Source organism: Patella vulgata, chromosome 6, assembly GCF_932274485.2.
Source record: "Patella vulgata chromosome 6, xgPatVulg1.2, whole genome shotgun sequence".
Taxonomy (NCBI): domain Eukaryota; kingdom Metazoa; phylum Mollusca; class Gastropoda; family Patellidae; genus Patella; species Patella vulgata.
Window position 1 is genome coordinate 36,442,753 of NC_065884.2, and position 23,617 is coordinate 36,466,369.

The 23,617-nt window shown below is 35.7% G+C and overlaps 1 protein-coding gene and 1 long non-coding RNA gene across 7 annotated transcripts in view; both read right to left on the reverse strand.

The window, feature by feature from the left end:
- Window positions 1–23,617, reverse strand: part of LOC126825386 (serine/threonine-protein kinase BRSK2) — a 695,489-nt gene that overhangs the window by 462,867 nt on the left and 209,005 nt on the right. The window lies entirely within an intron of this gene.
- Window positions 4,009–8,890, reverse strand: LOC130013159 (uncharacterized). Its single transcript, XR_008788502.1, has 3 exons — window positions 7,269–8,890; window positions 6,573–6,703; window positions 4,009–5,633 (listed from the first exon to the last, which is right to left on the reverse strand). It is a non-coding gene; the product is annotated as an uncharacterized LOC130013159 (long non-coding RNA).

The window sequence follows — 23,617 nt, forward strand, 5'->3', positions numbered from 1 at the left end:
GAAAAGTGTGATGTGAGTTTAAAATCAAGGCAGCAGGGCTTTAGATTGTTTAACGAAGGTTATTTCATTGATGTAAAACTTTTTTTGGGCTAGTGACCATCAACCATCAATGTATCGGCCAAGTGTTATCGGAGTCAGCGAAAGAATGAGAAACCCCATTCAGTGCACTTAGACGTGTCTCCAAAAGAAGTGTCAGATATTCACTGTTCCTGCCAGGCTGGGTAAGAAAACTCTACTTATTTACTGTCACTTAGGCCGATAGTCAGGATGCATGGTTTTTAAAATTTTCTGCCTGTGAAGCATAGGACGTAACACTAACACAGGAAAGGAGTACGCACAGATATGACAGCAACTGTCTATATTTATTATAAGGATCAGCTTTGTTGTCTAGGCTCCGTCTGGTCTGGATTTGATATAAATTTGGAGAAAACCAAGGTTGGCTATATTTATATTTACTGCTGTAGATTCCAAGGCCTAAATGATTTAAATGAGGCCTAGCCTAGCCCTAGTAGTAGTACTACTACTACTAATACTAATAGATCATCCTGAACACAGAGCTGTAGTGTTGACGTTATTACTATGGTAGGCCTAGTTGGCATTTACTGTTACTATTTCTATTAGTCTAGCTAAAAAGTACCAAAGCATAGGCAGTAAAAATACACAAATTTTGTTACCTGGGTCTGGGGCAGCCTATGTAGGCCTTAACAGCTGTTCTGAATGGGCCTATGCCCTATAGGCTAAAATGTTCCTGCATGGAATAGCCTCTTAAATTTGTTTTAACATTATTATTTAATTTGTAGGATGTGTGGCAGTGATGCGATTTCAAAATTTTAGTTGTCGGACATTTTCTTCCCGAAAATAAAGGGACATAACTCTTATCGTTCTTTAAGCAGGCGTTTTGAAACCACAATTAAGAATCACGTGTCAACAAAACATTCAAATTCATTCTTAATAATACAAATAGATGCACCTCGTTATTTTTCATATTTAATTCCCGTACGGTATTCAAAATTATGTCACTAATATTCCTACAAAATTACATGACATCGTAATACCATAGAATGAAAGCGTGCCGACTACTGCCCATCCGTACAGGTTTCGAATTCCCCCCAAATTACCGTATTTTTCGGGTCATAAGTCGATATATTTTTCAGCAAAGTCCGGCATTAGACTTTTACTCCGTTTCGATTTATATACGGCCACGGAAGGTAAAAAAATGAATGACATCCTGAAATTTATTTGGCCGTAAACCGTAGTAAATGTCATTCTAATAAAACGAGCGAGTGACACCAACTGCTAAATAATCCCATTCTACTCTAAGCACGCGCTATCGTCTAAAACAATTACTGTAACTACTTACGTTATTCCAATCGAAATATTCGTCAACATTTCTTAGCGTGTTTATTTATTTATTTAAAAACATAAACCCATTCAAAATATGATCATAAATCCGACAATATGCCATCAAAATAGAATCTTTTGTCCCGACATCAGGTTTATTAGATTCGGCACGTTTACACCTCTTAATTCCACGTGTCTTGCGAGATTTCATATTCCTGGTTGGACAATTTAGGACGTTTGGAAAATAGCGTCGGACATGTCCAGAATATACGGGCAAAATCCCATCACTGATGTGTGGCTCTTGCTCCCATGTTGTCGGGCTTGTGATCGTCTTCAACAGTGGCAACTGATGGGATTTAGTAATGTCCCTGCACACCTTTCATGTACATCACTACCACAACATTGGGGAAAGCCAAGAGGTGAAAAAATTGATCCTGCAGCAGTAACCAACATCCAGTTTATTAATTAATCCAAAGCCAGTTTGCAAAAGAAAACATGTTCAGAATACGCTCCAAGATTGTAGGTAAGTAAAATTCAGAAGTATTAAAAATGAAATTTCTTTTAATTAAATACATGTTTACAAATAAATAATGAGTCAAATGACTAGATACAATTATGAAAAGAGTTTTACAATACAATGTATGTTGTGATTCAAAAAGTTAACAGACTAACTTTTAAATTGAAGATTGTTGATAAATAAAAACAAAACTCAAATACCAGTAAATTTCATGTTAATTCTATTATTGAAAATTTCAGATTACTTCAAGTTGAAACAGAAGATATTCAGCATCTACAGTCTTTAAAAGGTTGTCCTATAAGTTACCTGGTCTCTTCACCACCTAGTGATACTAATAAATTTATAAATACACATATTGGCGCCTTTAGTATTGGCAGTGGATTGTCAACTCATGTAAGTAATTAGCATATTATTCTTCAGCATCTTTGTCTTTAATACAGGGTGGCATAAAATTGGTTAAAAAGCAACAAACAAACCAAATTTGATCAATCCTTGACATTAAAGATAAAGGTATTTGACCACTTGAAGGATCTAAATCGCTAACATTTGGGACCTAGAAATTGACAAAAGTAGGTCACAACACATATAATACTGTAGTATGAATGTATATAAACTGATTTACATTCAATGGTTTCCGTTTTTACTCCAATTTCAAATCAGTTATGTTCGGCGAAATAAGCCAGCAGTCTCAAGCGAGTGCAAATTTCTAGCGTCTGGTTATTCCAGTCTGCATACGCCGTTTGATTTGGTGCAATGTGTCTAGCCTCGTCCCTCGAGTCTCTTGATACAACTGGGGTTGAAGCGCATTATGGTACACGATTCGTGTACCAATAGTAAAATGTTTATTTTGTAATTCCCAGGCACGAGCTGTTTGACCACATAACCAGAATAAAAAAGAGTCAAACTCAAAGAAGAAGTTTACAAATATATTATAAACTTTAACTAAGTCACAAATTCACGAATGATGATTACAAAAGGTTCACAATTATTTCGCGGAGAAATATTCACAGTTCTAGCAATCCACAATCACATATCACTAACAATACAGACAATCAAACGGTAAAAAATTAATATCTAGCCCACTCTCCATCAAACTTTATTGTCACCTGCAACCAACACCCTGCAGAAGTGAAGTTGCTAGGCAACACTAAAGCTTTAGTAGACTTGATTAACCTAACATAAATTTATAGTATACTAATGAAGACAAGTACATCCAGACTTTCTAAAAGCTCCCTTGCATGTAATATTTCGTCTGCTAGATTAAAAGATGCGTAATTGGACATTACATCCCGGCCCCTACCTTATCAGAACACAAAAGATAAGTGTTAAACTGGGTTCTCAATTTCATGCTCCTTACAAGGCCATTCTTGTTAGGATAAGTTTCGAGAATTAACCCCAAGGGCCATGACCACCTTGGACTATTATCGTCCACGATTAAAGCAACATCACCGACTTGAAAGTTACGTTTTGGCTGCAACCATTTCTGACGTTGCTGAAGTAACGGAAGGTATTCTATAGTCCACCTCTTCCAGAATAAGTCTGCTAAATATTGCATTTGCCGCCAGCGTCGTTTGGCGTAAATGTCACGATCACAAAATAGTCCAGGAGGATACGACACGACCGGTTCTAATAAAAACAGAGAGTTCGGTGTTATTACACTTAAGTCCTTTGGGTCTTCTGATACCCGAGTTAAAGGCCTAGAATTTATGATAGACTCGACCTCGCACATAAGTGTAGGTAATTGACCTTTCCGTCAGAGACGTGTAGCTCCTCCCACTTTTTATAATGACGTCACCTTTGACAACATTGACGCGCCTTAGACATAAACAAGCATGGCGATGGCTGAACGACGTTCAATCTTGTGCCAATCTTTTGAACTTTTCTGTTAATTTTTTTGAAGTAAAGAAGCGGTGCCCCAGGTACTATAATGAAGGATATTTCCCTCACGCGAACCTGTTTTAGGAGATTGACAGATCAAGCATCAATCAATGTGTCACTGAATCTGATAAAGTCCGAACTGGCAAGTTGAAGAGAAAGATCATAGAACGAGAAACCATATTTATTTCGTTTAAAGGAAGTAACAGACTAGAATTGTTGCTGCCAGACTGGGTAAGCAAATTCTACTTGTTTATTATCACTTATGTCGATAAATGTAAGAATGGTTTAGGAATAAAAGTGAGTGTGAAGCGTAATGAGGAAGGGGGGGGGGGTACATACAATTATAAATACTGTATCATAACGTATGACATTCTGCGGTTCTGCAACTTTAGGATCATCATAGTTGTTTAGCATAGTCTGGTCTGGATTTGATATAAATTTAGAGAAAACCAAGTTTGGCTATATGGGTAATTCTGTAGGTTGCAAGGCCTATAAGGCCCAGTAAACTAGTAGTACTAGTTACGTTACTGTCGTGACTTGTAATACTTTCAACTATATAGTGAAATACAAAAACTTTAGGCCGCGAATATATACACGTTTTATAAGTGGTTCGGTATGTCTATAGTAGGCCAGGCCAACCCATATTATGTTTCTTTCAACTAGTAAAATAGAGAAAACATGGCGAGATTTTCTTTTTATCATGATGATTTATAATTTGTAGGATGTGTGGCTACTGCTCCCTTGCCGTCGGGCTTGTGATTGCACTCCCTAACACAACCATGAAGAAACGCTAAGACTAAGAGGTGACAAGATTGATCATGTTGTAGTAAACCGCATCGATAGGGTGACCCACCATAAATAAATATCTCCATATATCTCGACAATTTCGCCACAATATTTATATATATGCCAAGCCTCAAATCAGTTTCACACAATTATAGTCACTAAATAAACGATCATGTTGTACTTAATAAGCTATGACCATTAATCATCTATAAATAATAGACTGAAAACTGGTTCCATGTGTCGTCCATAACATCCAGACACTCTTGAGTAAAAAATAGGTTACGTGCCCTTGTTTTGAAATTAGTCTCGCTTAACCAGTCTATCGACCATTCAAGGGCTGATTGACAGGTCGGGATAATCAAGACTACTTTTTTACGAAACATAACAGAAAGCTAGAACAAGAAATTGAATTTAGAAATGAGCACGTTAGCTAGCTCAACAATTGTTTTAAGAAGCTTGTAAAAGTAAAATGAAACTACTGCTAGTATCATGTTCCTGTCTAACCCGAGTGCTTCAGAGATATTATTTGTACTAAACCAAAAAGATGCTGCTCTGAACGGTACAGTTAATGATAAAGCGATTTAAAAAATGAATCGAACGTAATTTCTAAATCTGCTGTAATAACCAAGAAGCTTAATTTTACTGCTATTCAAAATCGTCAACAATAAATTTTTTACGGCTGTAATAGTTGATAGATTTGTAGAGAATTGCACGTGCCATGGCTATTTATAGTATCATACTGTCAGAAAGTTGGCCTCGACACGGCGAATGTGCATGCTTCAGTGGTAGTCTCGAACTATCAGCAATTGACTGTATTTCTGTAGGTGCATGGGCCACCCTAGCATCAACACAACCATTTTGATATTTCATGAAAGAATACAATTCAAGATTGTAGATACCGGTAAGTAATACTATTTATTTAAAAATACATGTACAGTGTTTAGGCTACATCTAAATGACTAGATATAATTATGAAAACAGTTTTACAATGTATGTTCTGAATCAAAGGGCGGCAGACTTTGCAGAGAGTGAAATTTTGAAATCACATGTTAAATTTCTTGTACATTTTTTGTTAATTCTTGGTATTTTTTTTTCTTCTTCAGGAATGTAGCTGTAAAAGAATAAAGAAGTAATAAGCTTAAAGACTGATTAATACATAATTAATAATGTGGTGTGTCTATATAGGCCTAAAGTAATAATAATATGTACAAGATGTAAGCTTATCCACTGAAACTGCAGTATGATTCCACTTAAAGGGACTGTCCCGATTTGAACAGAGTCTCAATAATGAAAGTCTGAGTACATATGAAATTTAAGCGCCAAAATATAGAGGAATGGTGTATTTACCTTGTCTCAAAATTTCAGCTCAAAATATTGAGTCGTTTGGGCGTGAACGTCAAAACTGCTTAACCAGACACGTAACCCTTTTAAGATTTCGGGTCAATTTTTTCGTTGGATGGCCTAATAATCGATTCCCGTTCCGTCAGAGGTCTATACAATAAATGACCCATGTGCTCTACTTGATAACGAAAGGTAAATTTCACCTACACATTATTTTTATAAAATAAAAATCTGGTTTTATCCAGACACCGGTCTCCATTTCCAGATAAGACTGACAGGTTTAAGTTGTTTGTAAACGTATCTCATATGTTGAGTTAGTTGCTCGGCCCTAAGGTAGAGGATTTTAAGGGATTTTAACACAAAATTAAGCAGTTTTATTCTCCAAAATATTATCGGGATTGGCCCTTTAAATGACACCAGCATCAAAAAATCAAAACATGCTATTTCATATCAGAGTTTTTCAATGAACCCCAACAAATTTGTGTCATGAAATGATGAATATTTACCCTGAAATTTCGCCTTAATATGACTAGCAAGACAAAACAACAAATTTTCAGTGGAAAAATTTATTTGGAAAGATTAGGCCTAGTATTGACAAGAAAATGGGAGTAACACTTTTCTATCTTTGTATGATCTGTATTAATGTCCCTTGTGAACCCTTGATTTGATAATAAAATTATTAAAGTAGTTAACAAGCTGGTATATTTACCTGGCAACAATTTGTCTGTCTTTTTATTGCTGCAGCTCTTGTTAATTTTGATGTCATGTTATACTTCCATTATGATCACCTGAATATGGTTCTGGATTATTTTCTATTGGTCCAGACAGCTTCAGAAAGTACTGAAAATCAGTTAATTTAACATGTCATTTGAAATACAAAGTACTCAAGCATTACATTTAAGACTACTGGTAGTACTACTAGTAGTATTAGGCCTAGTTCAACAAACCAAATAATAATGCCTGTAGATATCTCGTCTAGCCTAAATTGCCTACCTTGACAAATCATCTTAGAATTAGGCCTAGGCCTCTAGTGCAGCCTTCATTTGGTTGTAGTAATAGGCCTAGGGGTGGGTATAGATAGAAATTCCTCCCTTGTTGGCGAATTCTGCAATACGGAATGGGAACTGAGAAGCGTATGAACTGAAGGAATGTTATGGAATAATGTGAGACTTGTAAAGAAGATGAGGAAGTATCAGTAACATACACCACAGTACACAGGTTGCCCCCGGCGTTTTGACAAATGCCTTGAAATGGTGGATGTTAGCAGACGACGTGTTATACGATAAAGGCGTAGATTACATAATATTTTATTGTTACTTGGCTAAATGAAAAAAACTTTATTACCCTTGGAATAGTTTACATAAAATTAAACGTTATTTGGCCCCAAAAAAACTCATTTACTTACCTTGGAACACACTTGACCGGTTAGAATTGACATTTGTTTACATTTAACTAGTGGGAGTGACTTCGACAACAGTCTTATCCATTAGGCCTAGAAGACACATCCCATATTTTTTTTTTTAACTGTTTCAGGAAGGGAAGCACACTATACCACCCTTTAACCTGTCTGGATAGCAGCTATTGCTGATACGATGTCCGTGTGAGCAATGATTAACCACGATTGACGACGTTTGAACACACGACAAAATGTCAAAATTCACGAAGTTTGTCTAAGGTGATGAAGCGTAGTAACGCGACGTCATTTCGCGGGAAACTGTAATCGAAGCTGATTGGTCAAAGTCTTATTGTGGGCGGAGTCGACGGAAAGGTCAATTGTTCTTCGTTTTGGCTAGATTTTAGAAATTGTTCACTAAGAATTGCTTGAAGCACTTTTCTTATTGTTCTGATCATCCTTTCCCATACACCGCCATGGTGTGACGCTGTCGGTGGGTTAAAGTTCCAATTAAACTCGAATTGAATACCCAGATTGCGAAATGTTTCTTGATCCAACTCTTTAACGCTTTTTGACATCTCTTTATTTGCACTAACAAAATTAGAGCCATTGTCAGAATAAAAGTCTTTGGGTACACCACAACGAGCCATAAACCTTCAATACCGGTGCACGAAAATGCTTTTTGGTCTGATTGAACCTACATGTAGGTAAATCAGCCATCTGCTGTTGACCGACACACGAATTTAGCCTTTTACACACAACACAATTATGTAACACATTCTTAACTATTTTTGACGGATCTAAGCAAGTGTGATTTCTGCCCTGATGACCGACTTTTTTATGACATTCTTTTACGATTAATCGAGACACAATATGACCTTTAGGCAATATTATTTGATTTTTAGCAGTATCTGGAATAGATGCATTTTGCAATCGTCCACCAACACAGATTAGATTATTCACAATCTATGGATTTAAATTTTCCAAAGAACTTTTCATTTTGACATTAGATGACTGGCTTTCCAATGATTCAAATTCTTCCACGAATTCACATTTTTGCACATAGCAAAGCAAAGCACGCTCTGCAATTAACACTTCCTCATTTGATAAGGATTTACAACACAAACTTTGGGGGATATCACGATTTTGTATTTTACATTTAAGAATATTCTTCAAGCATATTAACCACGATACACCACGTAATAATCGAATATACTCTGAATAATGAGACATTAACCGATCAATGATATTTTTAGCTAATTGAGAGATCTTAATAGAATTCACAAATATATCTTTATCATTACACATATTTTCAGGCACATTATATTCACAAGAATTAACAGGCCACGAGTCAGAGGGACACATTAAAAATTTTGGGCCTGATATCCAGTTCACAAAATCCAAACTATCAGCTGATAATCCTCGCGACGCGTGATCTGCAGGATTAAGCTTCGACAGAACGTAATGCCACTGATCGAGACCAGAACCGTCTCTTATGACGGCAAGACGATTAGATACGAATACTTGATGGCGACTGGTTTCATTTGCAATATATTTTAACACTGTCTGGCTGTCAGTCCAGAAATACACTTCATCCACGGGAATTGAAAGTTCACGGGTTAACATATGGTTGATTCTCACTAAGGAGGTAGCTGCAGACAGCTCAAGTTTCACAATTTTATGTGATCGTATAGGCGCCACTCGCATAAGAAACACTAGCATAAGCTTCAGCGGAAGCATCTGCAAAATGATGCAATTGTATTTTCGCAGCAGCTCCAAAGATTTTGGTTTTAGACACCTGTCAATTGCGAAGTGTTCTAAATTGAGTAAATCACTGAGCCACGATTTCCATTGGCTATAATAGTCCTCAGGAATAGTCTCATCCCATGACAGTTTAAGACGACACAAATTTTGTAGAATTATTTTGCAACGGTGAGGCAAAACCTATTGGATCATAGATCGAGCTCATTACTGACAGAATGTTTCTACGTGTAGGCTTAGTGTTTATTTCACTCACTTTAAATTTAATTTTGTCCGTTTCTGTGCACCATTTCACACCCAATGCTCTCTGGGTAGATAACTCGTCGATGTCAAAATTTAAAGTTTTAGATGATTCTACTAATTCAGCTTGAGGCACAGTTTTAAGAAAGTTCCTGCTATTTGATATCCACTTAGTTAAGTTGAATCCACATGATTTCAAAATGTCACACATTTCCCGACCAAGCTTAATGGCTTCTTCTTCAGTTTCTACCGATTTCACAAGATCATCCATGTAGTAGTCCTGCTCTATAGATTGTGCCACGGAGTCACTTATGGAGTTCACGTTGTCACTAGCTACACGTTTAAGAGCATAATTACAGCAGCTAGGCGAACTTACACAACCAAAGATATGTACCAGCATACGATACTCGACTGGTTTTTCATTTAAGTCGCCACGTGGCCACCATATAAATCGTAGCTTATCAGTGTCCTTTGCTGATACACGAGTTCTATAAAAGTAAGTTTCAATATCAGCCATAATAGCCACTGGATATTGTCTCCAACGTAAAAAACACCTAGGAGTCCATTCATTAAATTTGGTCCAGGATAAATGAGATTGTTTAATGAAACACCTTTATATTCCACTGGGCAATTAAAAACCACCTGAACTTGTCCGGTTTTTTAGGATTGATCACAGGGTGATGTGGTAAATACCACACACGTCCGTCATTTCTTTGAAGGTCAAAGATTGGCCCCTTTCACAATAATTGTTAATCTCTAGCTTGTCCATGAAACTCACATATTGTTCACTTAGTTTTTTGTCAGCAGATAATCTCTTGCGTAATCAAAGTGTAAATAATTTCGCCTGAACTTTATTATTTGGCACCGTCTTTGTTGGATCACGAAAGGGTATATCCATTTTATAATGACCATTTTCGAAAACTGTTGTTTTTTCCACAATTTCCATAAACTTTTTGTCTTCTTTAGACATACACGGTTTCTAATCACACAGTCTTTCACTGAATTCTAAGTTAAAGTACTTTTTGACTTGTTTTTTAAGATTGCTGTCAATTCGATAAAAATTAACCGACGTCTGATTAACAGATGCAAATTTTCCAGGTAATCCATAAAATAAATGTCCTAATGGCGACCGAATTGCATAGGGTTCACCGATTTCACCTTTTATTATTTCTAGAGGTGTTGTGCTGATGGAACACCCATTCCAATCATGATCGACACGCTTGGAATACAAATGCCAGACAATTTTGGAAATTTAATGTCACGTAAATGCTTCCATTTTGCAAGGTCACTTTGGGTTGGTGCATCTTCCAAAGTAACAGGCATTGTCTCCCTTATGAAAGCTGAATTAATTTCACATGGGTTTTCTCCATTTAAATTGCTTATATGAATGGGATCAGTGATATGACCTGATTTCACAGTTTTCTCGTCATTTACAGTCTTCATGGATAAATTGACAATCTTATTTCTCATACACAGAGCATCACTGAGCTCATCAGTTACAAATACAGAACTAAATCCATTGTCCACGAAAAGATACGTATTGATACTATATCCACTAGCCAGAGCTTTAACTTTAACTGGCAAAATCGCCATTAAAGGATCACGTTCACGTTCACGTTCACCGTTTTTGTCGAGCACAGAGTTTGTCATTGCGCAAGATGATGTGACCATCTTTGCTTTAGAATTTGTATCACTCGGTTTATCTTTTGAAGGATCATGCATGACCGTCATGTGGGATCTAGTGCAAAACTTACAGTGTACTCATTGTTTATTTTTACATGTGTCTTTAATGTGGCCTGGGTTAAGGTACCCATGGCACAGGCCTATTTTTCTTACGGCGTCTGATTTAGCTTCACAAGAAAGATATGAGAACCTCCTACAGTCAAGTAAACAGTGTCTAGTATCTTGACCACAATATAAACACGGTGGGTTGGCTGCCAAATTTTCCTTTGGTGGTTCACTGTAACTCACAGGTTTTACTTGAGTCGTAAAGGCCTTTCTCTGTGTAGTATTGGTTCTTGCACTACTTGACTGTTGAGTAGATCTTGGAGACTGTTGATAGCCTAAACCGCTTACACGTGGGTCATTTTCATTCCTCGAAAGAAAACCGACAAAGGCTTCAAAGTCTGTTAGATTTGCACTTCTATTCTCATTTTCACGTATTTTTCCATATTGGGCGATCCATTTTTGCTGCATTCCAGATGGCAGTTTACTGCAAAGCATTTTTATGAAGTCATTCCCGTCCATGGTATTCATGTCACTGTTATTTTGTTTACTGTTGACACAGTTTACTAAGAAAATAGCGAATTTTCTTAGCGCTAGTTTGTCACCGTTTTTAATTTTTTCAAAAGTTTCAGCTTTGGAAATAAAAGATGATGCAACCAGTTGAGGGTTTCCAAAATCTCGTTGCAATAAACGTCTTGCCTCAGCATAGGCATCTGCCGGGTCTTTGATTAATGGTGTAAACTGAATTAAATCATAAGCTTCTCCTACTGTATATTTGAGCAAAAACTGCAATCTTCTCGAGGGATCTTCTGTATTATTTTCAATTACAACTTCAAAATTATTTATGAATGTGTGATAAAGAAGCACATCCGTTCCGGAAAACGGTTCAATTTATTGATCCGGCAAGACTTGATCCTTTTGGTGCTCAACGAGCTGTTGGAACACTCTTACCAAATCCTGTGTCGAATTTGATTGTTCTTTAGTTTTTGGGACGAAATTTTCCACATCCGGATTTAGGTTGGAAGAAATACACTCCATGGCACATGGATTTCCTCTGGGTCACATGCCACAGGGTTTTCGGGTTTCACAAGGCTATCACTAGACACGTTTGATCTCTTCTGACTCCTTTTCATATGTAAAGGCTCTTTTATTTGAGACCATTTAAAAGTCACCTCACTTTCCGAAGTAGCTGCATATTTTACAAACATATCCTCTATTTCATTGGCGGCTCGAAGCTTAGCACGTAAATTTATTTCCGTTTGTATACGGCTAAGTCTGAGTTTTTCTTCTTCGATTCTGCTGGTTTCGATGTGGGCTTCTAATTGACTTCTTAATTCAATTTCCTTTCGCCTATTTAGAATTCGCACACACGTTGTCATTATTCACTTCGTCGGTGGGGTTTTCACCAGCTTCAGACATATTGACTGGGACAGTTTCACTTTCAATTAAGTTTCACCGTTCACGAAAGTTTTCACATTATTGACACGTATTAATCCAGATGTCAATAAACTAGTAATTTTTTACTCATATAGGAGACGGCAGAGTGGGATGACAGTTTTTCATACGCGTCAGTCAATGATGCACTTTACTGTTCTTGCCAGCGGCGAGAGAGGAATTCTCAGGCACGAGCTGTTTGACCACATAACCAGAATAAAAAAGAGTCAAACTCAAAGAAGAAGTTTACAAATATATTATAAACTTTAACTAAGTCACAAATTCACGAATGATGATTACAAAAGGTTCACAATTATTTCGCGGAGAAATATTCAAAGTTCTAGCAATCCACAATCACATATCACTAACAATACAGACAATCAAACGGTAAAAAAATAATATCTAGCCCACTCTCCATCAAACTTTATTGTCACCTGCAACCAACACCCTGCAGAAGTGAAGTTGCTAGGCAACACTAAAGCTTTAGTAGACTTGATTAACCTAACATAAATTTATAGTATACTAATGAAGACAAGTACATCCAGACTTTCTAAAAGCTCCCTTGCATATAATATTTCGTCTGCTAGATTAAAAGATGCGTAATTGGACATTACAGTGAGCAAATGGGGGAATATTTAATTTCAATGAAATACTTGCAATTTCTTGTTCTATCTTGAAGCCCTTGTCTGCCATTAAACCATCACCCGGTATTAAATATTCAATATCCATCAAATGTTTCAAAGTATCTCTTAATCCACTCATATTAAACATATCTTTATCAGATGTTGCACCACCATAAAGCATTGAACAAAATATAATTGACCCCCTAGGGTCACACACTACAAGTCCCTTCAAAGTGTTAATTCCTTCATAATCACTATAGGTTTGAGACTGAGCTACTAGAGACTTTGGCTTCTGTATTTTAATTTCTGTGCAATCAAGGATGGGAAATGTATTTGGAAACTCGTTTTTGAATTCTTTTGGCATATGCTCCGATAAAACATTTCTCGATGGCCAGAAACTTACCTAACCAAAACGCAAAAACATATAATTAATCCATGTATTAAAAACAACACTAACACTTGTTGTGTTATAGCAAAACGAAAAGACAAATCTAATAAGTCAAAATTGTTTCTTAAACATACATTATGCAAGAGCTAAATCTGATAATTGCAAGTCTTTATTTAGGCTTCAGATGTCATAGAAATTATAAATTAGATCTTTATTTACACAACAAGCACAAAATCAACTCTGTAGACCCACAGATGGCTTGGATTCAGCTTGGATTTAAACGGGATTTCGTTGACTGATTTAATTTTAAATGGCGTCGTGAGCGGAGATTAACCGTTATGTGGACGTCATACTCCCGGATCGAGGCTAAATGATAGAGTATACGAAGCGAGGTCGCTGTTGAGCGATGCCTTAACAAATGACATCTAATCAATTTAAAGTGCAATAAACTAAACACAGATAATGACAAATTATACAATTCCTGGAGACCGTGTGATGACTAATACAGACGGACAGGTCTTCTGTCTTAATAATATCAATAAAAATATTATTATTTCCCCCATAGGCACGACGCCACTGGTGTATACCTATAGATTTATCATAATTGTATAATAAAATTATGTCCTATGGAGATAACGTCTGTCAATCAAACGATCGGCCATACTAAGAATCAGTGAAGATGGAATTCAATCCCATTTCCAGTTAACAATTACACTGGTGATAACTATGTTCAGAATAAAGTAATTTGACTGAAATTTTCAATATATTCTTCTTTCATCATCTATTTTTGAACTGTTATAGCAAGAATGGCTAACTCCTTATAAAAATCTCCCATAATGTATCTTTAATTTACACATGGTTGTAAATAATTGATTACGAAGTGATAGATCAGAAAGTTTCTTTAGACGTCCTTTACTAACATATTCAAGGGGAGCACCACTACTCGGCAATCTGTCTGGAACTAAAAATTTATATATAGAATTAAAAACGTCTGCTGTAAAACCAGTATAATACTGCACAACACTGTCATTCTCAATATTTTGATCTAAAAAATTAATTCCCTTCTGTTTACTTAAATCTTCAATTTCACCATTTAATCTTCTGATTTCTTCTTGTTGTTCAGCTACCATCCTTTCTTTGTCTGTACTATCTGTTATTTCATTTGCAAGCATAGCTGTAATTCTACTGTTTTCTGCAGCTAAAGCCATCATATCTAGAGGGCATGTCCCTGGAAATAGACAAAATAATTTATTAAGTGTTTATTTTATATATTTTTAGGCAAATTTCTTCAAACCAAAGAGTGAAACACCTGTAAATACAAATTGTGGTAATTTACAGTTTCCAAGAGATTTGATCGTTAATGTTATTGAAGAAATAGTCAGAATAGCGCCATCTATGCAGTTAGACCAGTGTGTTTCTATAGAAGAAAGAACACGGGATCAGTCGTCTATGGTTTGAGGAGAGAAAACACAGATTAACAGCTTCTGAGTTTGGATCTATTGTAAAAAGACGAGTTGTGTCAGACAAATTTATTGACTCAATAATATATCCTAAATTTTTTACTTCAGCACCAACATCATATGGAAAGAACAATGAGAAAAAGGCCATCAAATTATATATTGAAAGATCTGGAAATCATGTTCATGATTGTGGGCTCATTGTTAATCCAAAGTTGCCATTTTTAGGTGGTACACCAGATGGAAAAATTTGTGATCAGGATGGTACAGTTGGGTTACTTGAAGTAAAATGTCCTTTTAAGGTACGGGACTTTAAAATTGAAGACGCTTGTCTGCAAAAATAATATTGAAAAGTCTATTGTCTATTGAAGCACTGGTACAGATACTTTTGCTGTAAGATTCCCCTCAAATGACAGACATGAAAAATGAATACATGCTATGTTATATCAGATTTTCAAAGCAACGCAACCATGGGTTCCTAGATCTGACCTAACGGTCATTTTGCACGCCGGAAAGAGGGTCTTTTTTAAAAAAAAAAAAAAATTTCAAACATGACTACGATCGGCCTTCACTGTGTAACTATACAAGAATGCACGTCGTCTAGAAGCCAATCTCGTGATTGGTGTTATAGAGTTGTATATACAGTCGTCAACAAATTATACTGAGTGTTGTGTTGATAATTAATGATGAGTGTCTGGTAGTAGAGCAATAAATGTTAATTGATAAGTGGGAATCTAATCAACGGCGTGAAGCGGCCCATTGTTAATCATTCACGTATTGTCCACGTGTCATTAGAATTTTCAACAAAAAAGCCGTTTACCGCTATTACGGTAAGACACAATGTAAACGAGGTTATTATGATCTTCGAAAAAGGGCAATTGATATGAAGTATTGCTCTTCGAATCCAACCAACTGTCATATCAAATAAAAACGGGCCCGACTAATCACCGGAATTCACCGGAATTCATTTACAATCAACGGAATTCACATATAATCACCGGTATTCACCGGAATTCACTTCGAAAACCCCTAATTCCTCCCACAAAACTAATTTATTTTAAATGTATAATACATTATAATGTAACGAATTACTATTTTGATATCTCCACAGGCCAAATAAAGGCCCTGTGTGTGTATTTATTTCAAAAGACTACCGGAATTCATTTCAAATATATGCATCATGGTTGTGATAACATATGGCGCGTCGTGTTACCCAATAGGCCGAACTCCAAAATAACACTAAAAAACAATTTGTGCCGAGTTACCCTATAACTCAAAAATAACAACCAATAACATCAAAAATATTGACTGGAAACACAAAATAACAATTTAGTATGAGTTCAAGAAGCGTGACTGGTTTTTGTCCAAATCAGAGGTTCACGGGAGATAACTCGTGTATGTGATTTTTGATGACAAGAAACTTATGTATACTTTCGTTGCAATTCGTTGTATAATGTATTGTAATTAGAGATTGATTATTAGTTTATCAAAACAGTAATTATATGCATGAAACATATGGTATATATAGTGCAATAAACAATTTAATATTATAGCTATATTTATTCATTTATACTTGCAAATTGTGTCGATTGTCACTTTCTGTCATCGACATCGTAACTTGTTTTGAAATAAATAAATGAAATCAATTTAAATAAGTTCCGCTGACAATTAATTGTCTTTGTTCAGAGTATTTTCATGTTATGATAGTTTATTATGTTGTGATTGCATGTGATTTGTCACTTTATACAATGACAATATTTACATTTAATATGATTTGTAAATCCGATATTTTGACCATTAAAGGGAGATTACTCGACATGTGTGGAGAAAATCTCGTAACTCGTCAAATTTGAGATGTTTTAAAACAATTATGTGTAGAACCTATTTGTAATTCATCCAAAAGCCTCTTTTATCAGCATTTCAGTCCTAATTTTAACTTACAATATTATTTGACCAAATCCATACACCGGAATTCACTTTGAAGATATCAGAATTCGCCCGTACAATCTTCCTATTTACTTATATTTTCCATTAATATTAATGTTGAATTTAAAACACATAAAATCACCGGAATTCACATTGAAAACACATAAACACCGGAATTCACATTGAAAACATATAAACACCGGAATTCACTTTCAACATATTTGAATTCGCACTGAAGACCTTCGTATTTACTAATATTTTACATCCGTTGTAGCATGAAGCAGTCCAGATTAAATGAAGTGTAATTTTAATAATATGCCAATAGTAGGCATATAGAATGTTCACCAGTTAATTGTCATTGTAAAAGGTGACAAATCACATACAATCACACCTCCAAAAAACATAAACTATGATAACATGAGAATGAGAATTTATTTATTTCTAAACAAGTTACGATGTCGATGACCAAAAGTGACAATCGGCCCAATATGCAATTATAAATAAATAAATATCGCTATAATATTAAATTGTTTATTATAATAAACTATTATCAACGAATTCCAATGAAAGTATACATTAGTTTCTTGTCAACAAAAATCACATACACGTGTTATCACCCGTGAACCTCCGATTTGGGCACAAATCAGCGAGGCTTCTTAAATTCAACTAAATTGTTATATTGTATTTCCACAGTCAACATTTTTGGGGTTATTGGCTGTTATTTTGAAGTTATTGGGTAATTCGACGCAAATTGTTATTATGTGTTATTTTGGAGTTCGGCCTATTGGGTAATACGACCGGCGGGTAGACTAATCACCGGAATTCATTTACAATCACCGGAATTCACCGGAATTAACTTCTAATTGTGGAAACACAATATAACAATTTAGTTGAATTTAAGAAGCCTCGCTGATTTGTGCCAAAATCGGAGGTTCACGGGAGATAACCCGTGTATGTGATTTTTGTTGACAAGAAACTAATGTATACTTTTGTTGCAATTCGTTGTAATGTATTGTAATAAAAGATTGATAATAGTTTATTAAAATAAACAATTTAATATTATAGCTATATTGATTTATTTATAATTGCAAATTGCGACGATTGTCACTTTCGGTCATCGACATCGTAACTTGTTTAGAAATAAATAAATTCTCATTCTCATGTTATCATAGTTTGTTATGTTTTTTGGAGGTGTGATTGTATGTGATTTGTCACCTTTTACAATGACAATTAACAGGTGAACATTCTATATGCCTACTATTGGCATATTATTAAAATTACACTTCATTTAATCTGGACTGATTTATGCTACAACGGATTATTTATGAAAACATCCAAACCATTATTGATGAGACTTTATGATTATTTGATTGGCTGATTATTACTAAGTTAATTTCAAATAAACTTAGCTCATCTACATTCGAGAAATGTTCGGTTTGACATTTTACATGGATTACTGCTGTTTTTATTGTGTTTCCACGAGTTGACCATCTGGAAATATCGTTTTACAGCAGATACATTCTAGTATTAATATTAATGCAAAATATAGGTAAAAACAATTGTCTTGGGGCGAATTCCGATTTTCTCAAAGTGAATTCCGGTGTTTTAAAGTAATTTTTTATTAATGTAAAATATTAGTAAATACGAAGGTCTAAAGTGTGAATTCAGATATTTTGTAAGTGAATTCCGGTGTTTTAAAGTAATTTATTATTATTGTAAAATATTTGTAATCGAGTACGAAGGTCTGAAGTGCGAATTCAGATATTTGAAAGTGAATTCCGGTGTTTATATGTTTTCAATGTGAATTCCGGTGATTTTCGGTGTGTAAAAGTAATTTATTATTAATGTAAAATATTAATAAATACGAAGGTCTTAAGTGCGATTTCCGTTATGTTGGAAGTGAATTCCGGTGTTTATATGTTTTCAAAGTGAATCCCGGTGATTTAAAGTAATTTATTATTAAAGGGACAATAACACTCTTGCTGGCTTGAAAGCTCCAGAAAATAAATAATATCTCTATCTAAGTACTAGATGTTTAAGTGTCCTACCTGTTGTGTAAATTATCCATTACATCCTATTTTACTTGTCCAGAGGGTTCGAAAATATTTTTAAATTGAAGTTTCATTTGAAAAGGTTTACGTTAGACATTTCAAACCATTATGTTGAATTTTTCAAAATTTTTAAATAAGGTGTGTTAAGATGAAATTTGTATCATCAATTAATTGAAATATTGTAAAATTGTAAAATTGACCAGAATAAAGATTGGGACATATTATTCAGTTACAACAAGAGTGGTATTAAGCCTTTAATGTAAAATATTAGTAAATACGAAGGTCTTCAGTGCGAATTCAGATATGTTGAAAGTGAATTCCGGTGTTTATATGTTTTCAATGTGAATTCCGGTGTTTATGTGTTTTCAATGTGAATTCCGGTGTTTATGTGTTTTCAATGTGAATTCCGGTGATTTTATGTGTTTTAAAGTAATTCAATATTAATATTAATGGAAAAATATAAGTAAATAGGAAGATTGTACGGGCGAATTCTGATATCTCCAAAGTGAATTCCGTATGGATTTGGTCAAATAATATTGTAAGTTAAAATTAGGACTGAAATGCTGATAAAAGAGGCTTTTGGGTGAATTACATATAGGTTCTACACATAATTGTTTTAAAACATCTCAAATTTGACGAGTTACGAGATTTTCTTCACACATGTCGAGTAATCGCCCTTTAATGGTCAAAATATCAGATATACAAATCCTATTAAATGTAAATATTGTCAATGTATAAAGTGACAAATCACGTACAATCACAACATAATAAACTATCATAACATGAGAATACACTGAACAAAGACAATTAATTGTCAGCGGGACTTATTTAAATTGATTTCATTTATTTCAAAACAAGTTACGATGTCGATGACAGAAAGTGACAATCGACACAATTTGCAAGTACATATAAATAAATATAGCTATAATATTAAATTGTTTATTGCACTATATATATATACTATTCAAAAAAAGTAGGGGATATTTGATTTTTAAATGTTATTAAAGTCACCTAATGAAACTGACGAAGAAACAAATGACAAAATGAAATGAAGTTCACATTCATCGATTTATTCCAAATGATCGTTAGACTAAGTAAGGCACAGACTGACCATTATAAGGGTAAAATGATACCCGGGGTCAAACAGCAAAGTTACCACAGCATGACAACCAAGTCAGTAACGGGTAAATCCTCCTCTGTTTGCCAAACAAGCATTGATCCGACGTGGCATACTCCTAATGAGACGTCTAAGGTCATTTTGGTCCAGATTGTCCCATTCCTGTTGCAACGCAGCAGCAAGTTCTTGGACATTGGCAGGACGTTGTTGACGTTGACGTAACCTCTGTCCAAGCATGTCCCAGACATGCTCGATGGGGGAGAGGTCGGGACTCAGTGCTGGCCAAGGTAATGTGGTGATGTTCTGTTGTTGGAGGTAACCTGTAACGATCCTGGCCCTGTGACATCTTGCGTTGTCATCCTGGAAGATGAAACGGCGGCCATTAAGTCGTGCGAACGGCACAACATGGACTGCCAAGATGTTGTCCCGGTAGTACTGGCCTGTAACACGCCCTGCAACAATATGTAAAGCCGTTCTTCCAGCAACAGTGATGCCTCCCCACACCATAACAGAACCACCCCCAAATCGATCATGTCTGATGACGTTAACGTCTTGGAAGCGCTCGTTTCGACGACGCCACACCCTCCTACGTCTGTCCAAAAAATCAACAGTGAACCTTGACTCATCTGAAAACATCACATTGCTCCAGCGTCGATTATCCCAGTGTTGACGATCCCTACACCAACGACGTCTCAAACAAGGGATCACGCGAGGACGTCGGAAGGAAGGTGACCCCTATGCAGTCGATTCCGAATCGTCTGGCCACTCACTCTCACACCAGTGTCTGTTTGAAGACGAGCGCTGATCTGATTTGCTGTGATGACACGATTTCTCAAGGCCAAGGTACCGATAAATCGATCCTGGGCTTGAGTTGTCGCCCTTGGTCGACCTGAGCGTGGTCTGTCCTGTACAGATTGTGTATCACGGTATCTGGACCATAGCCTGCTTATGACAGACTGAGAAACATTCATCGTCCGCGACACAACCGCCTGTGTTGTGCCGATCTGTAGCATGCCAAGGGCACGTAACCTTTCATTTTGGGTAAGCCGACGCATATCAAAATTTGTTTTCTGGTCACTAAAACAATTAAACTGATGTTTCCACCCTGGAATTCAATGCCACAATGACTGTAACATTCAAAGTCAGAGTCGTGCAAATCTTGGGTTGGACCCCCATGATGATCCCAAGCATCACCTGCATTCCATGCGGTAGCTATTGGTGAGTTTGGGCGTCACATGTAACTGGAAATGTTTCTTCTGTTAGGTTCTATAGTGACTTTTTTCGTAGTCATTTGCATATTTTAGTATTATGCCCCCAAAATCAAATATCCCCTACTTTTTTTGAATAGTATACCATAATATGTTTCATGCATATAATTACTGTTTTAATAAACTATTAATCAATCTCTAATTACAATACATTACAACGAATTGCAACGAAAGTATACATAAGTTTCTTGTCAACAAAATTTACATACACGAGTTATCTCCCGTGAACCTCCGATTTGGACAAAAACCAGTCACGCTTCTTGAACTCATACTAAATTGTTATTTTGTGTTTCCAGTCAATATTTTTGATGTTATTGGTTGTTATTTTTGAGTTATAGGGTAACTCGGCACAAATTGTTTTTTAGTGTTATTTTGGAGTTCGGCCTATTGGGTAACACGACGCGCCATATGTTATCATAACCATGATGCATATATTTGAAATGAATTCCGGTAGTCTTTCAAATAAATACACACACAGGGCCTTTATTTGGCCTGTGGAGATATCAAAATAGTAATTCGTTACATTATAATGTATTATACATTTAAAATAAATTAGTTTTGTGGGAGGAATTAGGGGTTTTCGAAGTGAATTCCGGTGAATTCCGGTGATTATATGTGAATTCCGGTGATTGTAAATGAATTCCGGTGAATTCCGGTGATTAGTCGGGCCCAGCCCTAATACGACGCGCCCTACGTTATCATAATCATGATGCATATAATTGAAATGAATTCCGGTAGTCTTTCAAATAAATTCACCTACAGCGCCTTTTTCTGGCCTGCGGAGAGATCAAAATGTATTATACATTTAAAATAAGTGAGTTTTGTGGGAGGAATCGGGGATTTTAGAAGTGAATTCTGGTGAATTCTGGTGATTGTAAATGAATTCCGGTGATTGTAAATGAATTCCGGTGAATTCCGGTGATTAGTCTACCCGAATAAAAACAGCATAGAAATTACGTAAATCCTCAACAACGTACGTGTTCGAAGAAAAATGCATTTAAAAATAAAATGTTTATAGCGGTATTATGGCCTTTTGGAAATTGTTGAAATAAAATCTAGAGATTAGTTAACTTGCTTACCGAACAATTAAGAAAAATACGTATTCCAGTTCTATTGTGCAACAATATTGAATTGATAATTCCACGTGTAGAAGAAATGTCGTGTATATACGGTTACTCTTATACACGACCATATTCTAAGGGGCGCTAGTGTCGCTAGCCGTGAAGTTAGTTATCCGTTTGTCATTTAGTTATACATTATTAGGATTTACGTCACAATTCTGCGGCCCGTAATTCCGTAAGAGATGGTCTAAAACCCAAAAAATGTGAGATATATGCCATGGATAATTATATATTTATCTTCATTTCAAAGTTATTGTATTACAAATCAAAATTATCCAGGTCAGTGTGTTTTCTATAGAGCACGTGTTAATTACGAATGAGCTACTGAAATGGTTTTTCTCCGGCCAATTCAACTATTTAGGGTTTTACACTGCGTAATAAAATTGAACCATACGTTAGTCCCGAAATGACCTAGTTTGTGTCGAGTGGTCGATCAACCCCATTTCGCTCTCTCAATTTTAGCACTCCTAACTGTAAAACTAAATGCAAGGAACGGGCCTATTTACAGAGGTCACAATTTTAACCCTGTAATACCCAGCATATCAGATATGCACACCTACATGATATACATATTATTATAATTCCTATTTGATATTTTAATTATTTACTGTTATAATATGAATTATCACTTATTCCCCGTTAAATAAATATCGGTCACCGGGTGCAGCTGTACAACTTCAAGGACCCTGGCCTCAAGTGCATGGGACCAACTCTACATTTTCTGAAATGTCAATAAAAGCCCTGGAATGATTTCATTTAAAAAAAATAATCAGAAAGTAAATCTATTTTTATTTATATGCTATTTGTTGCCCGAAAATATATTTTGTTACTAGTCTAATTCAAATTTAAAAATAAACAATATTTTTTTCTGAAAATCAATGTGGAAATTTAGTGTATCATATATGATACAATGGGTCTGAGGCATATTTTATTGATATATAGAAATTAATGCAGTGTTCTCATTATGTGTTAAAAGAGTGCCAGAAATGTCTCGAAATTCAGCCATTTGTGTATTTAGTATATCAAGTATATGCGTGTATTACAAAGCTCTGATTTGTGTACACCCCGCTCCCCCCCCTCCTCCTCGTGTCACTATCTTGTACATATCAATTCTGCTGCCAACCCACCCACGCGAACATGACTAAATTATGAAACATTGTCTAGTCATTTGTATGTTACAACAAAACGAGGCCAGCGTGGCTCATTTGTGCAGAACGGAAGGCCTTGCAAGGATTAGTGTGTAGTCGTTC